This window comes from Sturnira hondurensis, unplaced genomic scaffold (assembly GCF_014824575.4).
Source record: "Sturnira hondurensis isolate 20B ecotype Veracruz unplaced genomic scaffold, ASM1482457v3 Scaffold0010428, whole genome shotgun sequence".
NCBI classification, from domain to species: Eukaryota; Metazoa; Chordata; class Mammalia; order Chiroptera; family Phyllostomidae; genus Sturnira; species Sturnira hondurensis.
In genome coordinates, this window is record NW_028083059.1 from 14,773,556 (window position 1) to 14,777,070 (window position 3,515).

Consider the following 3,515-nt stretch of genomic DNA (forward strand, 5'->3'; position numbering starts at 1 on the left):
TAGAAAATAATTGTTAGGCACTGCTTACTGTTTTTATTTGGCTAGCATTAAAAAAAAAACTTAGTAGCACAATTGTACACCCTGTTTAACTCATTTTGTTTTTCTATAAAATTATATGAATTTCATAATTGCTGTTCACCTAGACTATGCCATTTTTAGTAGCTTATTATTGTATGAAAATGCTACTTCTCTCACTGTATGCAAAATATTCATGAGGTTCCAACTAAGCCACCCTCAAAAAATATGATTTGGGTAATTTCACTCAAACAGTCTTTAAAAAAGTTAAGAACTCCAGCACTGATTTCATAAACTCTCATTCAGTAATTACTCTGAATCCTTAATCCAAATAATCAAATTGATGATTGACCTTCACAGACATTTTCATTCTGAAATGTTTTGATCTAGCTACTACATCACATTTTCTTAAAAAAGAATATACAATTTTATAGCAAAATTAGCTTACTTCTAAGAGTGAGAGAAGAGTCTCCATTTGGTATTTGCAAGTAAGAACTGTACTAATACTCTTGCTAATTGAGAAGAAGCTGTTGGTTGCTCTGTAGGTTTGCTCTTCACACAGGTGACACATCACAGGGGTGATCTAACTCAGAAATAAGTTTGGGAAAGTGACAAGTGACTAAATGCATAATAATCTATTATTAACTTTCTAACACCCTAACATTAAAATAAATCTAATATTAAAATTAATAAAATTTAGTATTAACACTGAGAATAAGGCTGTATATCTTTTGTAAAAAATAAGTTTGTTAGAAGCTAATAAAACAGTCTAATATACACAGATTTCATTTATCGAAGTTTAGTTAAATAACACCATCCCCTCCACAACATGGTGAATATTTCGGTTACCATGGTGTTCTAATTATGAATATTTGCATAAAGTGCAAACCTAGCTCTTCGCTTTACAAATCAGCAAAAGATAGATGCACACCATTTTCTGCGACCAACACATCATTTCTTTTAAAGTGTACTGAGGACTAATCACTGTACATGTAAGCTGACACACAGACAGCCAAGTATATAACTGTGTTGCCTTTTTGTTTCCCATGTGAAAACTGACATCTTCCAAAAAGGGGCAATTGATAGAGGAAATGAGCCAGTAATAATGAAGGTGCAGCAAAGAAAGAAAGCAATAATGCTGAAAGTGAAATTTAAATCAAACATAAATGGTGTTACAAAAAATGAGGCTGACAGTGGGAATGTTTAACTGATTCTTCCCAACATATTTCAGATTTCCAGCCAGAAGAACTTAGTATTATTTTTATAGGTTGTCTCCTAAATTCCTGAGACTTTCAGTGAGATTTCTTCAGTCTCACAGGTCAGAACTCATACTTTTTTCCAGCATTTTATGTAGTCCATCAACTGTTCAGCTTACAGAAGTATAGTAGTTATTTTTTCCCCAGTAAAGGTGTTTTACCATACCTTGTAGAGTTTCAACCTTTGAATGAAGACCTTAATTTTTGGCAAAACATCCTGACATGAAGACTGTGGAAGACCCTGAAGTTCTTTATCTGCATAGCTCCCATTGCTGAGGTCTACTCTCCTCATTCCTATCACCTCAGTGACTCTGAATGCCAGGTTCTGTCTCTTCAGCTAGATGAAACCTGTATGCACGGTATGGCCTTCACTGCCTTTACCGTAGTGGAAAAAAAATGCATCCAGGCAGGCATCTGATACGACTCGATTCGGAACTTAACTCTCATTATTCTCTTTCTTCTTCTTCTTTTTTTTTGAGATGGCTAAAATCAAGCTTATTTTTTTATTGTTGTTCAAGTACAGTCATCTCTGCTTTCCTCTCACCACTCCCTGCAACCCCAGCCACCCCCACCTCCCACCCTCAATCCTACCCCTCTTTGGCTTTGTCCATGTGCCTTTATACATGTTCCTTGATAACTTTTTCCCCTTCTTCCATTATCTCCCTTCCCTGTCCCCTCGAGTTACTGTCAGTTTGTTCTTTATTTCAATGTGTCTGGTTATATTTCCCTTGCTTGTTTGTTTTGTTGATTAGGTTCCACTTATAGGTGAGATCATATTGTATTTGACTTCTACCACCTGGCTTATTTCACTTAATATAATTCTCTCCAGTTCCATCCACACTGTTGTAAAAGGTAGAAGCTCCTTTTTTCTTTCTGCTGTGTAGAATTCCACTGTGTAAATGTACCAAAGTGTTTTGATCCACTCATGTACTGGTGGGCACTTAGGTTGCTCCTAGCCCTTGACTATAGTAAATTGGGCTGCATAGGTTCTTTTGAACTGGTGTTTCAGGATCTTAGGGTATAATCCTAACAGTGGAATTGCTGGGTCAAAGGGCAGTTCCATTTTTAGTTTCCTGAGAAAATTCCATACTGTTTTCTATAGTGGTTGCACCAGTCTGCAATCCCACCAACAGTGAACTAGGGTTCCCTTTCTTCCACAAGCTTGCCAGCAATTGCTGTTTGTTGCTTTGCTTATGATGCACACTCTGAATGGTGTGAAGTAGTATGTAACTGTGGTTTTCTTTAATTATTTATTTACTTTTAGAGAGAAGGTAAGGGAAGGAGAAAGAGAAGGAGAGAAACATCACTGTGTGGTTGCCTCTCCAGCCCCCCTTTTGGGGACTTGGCCAACAATTCAGGCATGTGCCTTGACTGGGAACCAAAGGTTTGCAGGCTAGCACTAAATCTACTGAGCCACAGCAGTCAGGGCTTTTTTAAATTAAGATTTTATTCATGTCTCATTGTGGTTTTTATTTGCATATCTCTCATAGCTAATGATGCTAAGCTTTCATATGTCTCTGGGTCCTCCTTAAAGAGGTGTCTGTTCAGGACCTTTTGCACATTTTTTAAATTGGATTGGTTGTCTTCCTGGAGTGGGGTCATGTGAGTTCTTTATACATTTTGGAGATCAAACCCTTGTCTTAGATATCATTGGCAAGTATGTTTTGCCATACAGTTTGTTCCCTTTTCATTTTGCTGATGTTTTCTGTAGCCTTGCAGAAGCTTTTTATTTTGATAAAGAAGTCTCATTTGTTTATTTTTTCCTTAATGTCTTTTGATGTAGGGTTCATTCCTCCTTGGTTAGGTTTATTCCTAGGTACTTTATTTTTTGTGTTGCTATAGCAAGTGGAATTTTTTTCTGATTTCTGATTCTGATATTTCATTGTTAACATTGTTCTGAAAACCCTTTTGTTCTGCCAAATTCATTTATTAGGTTGAATAGTTTCTTGGTGGAGTCTATAGGGTTTTTGATGTACACTATCATATCGTCTGCAAACAGTAACAGTTTTGCTTCTTCCTTTCCAATTTGGATGCCTTTTATTTCTTTTTCTTATCTGATCTCTGTGGCTAGGATTTCCAATACTATGTTCAACAGAAGTGGTGAAAGCAGACATCCTTGTCTTGTTCCTGATCTTAGTGGGAAAACTTTCAGTTTTTGCTCATTGAGTATAATGTTGGCTGTAGGTTTCTCATATATGACCTTTATTACGTTGAGGTATGGTTCCTGTATTCCCACTTTCTAAG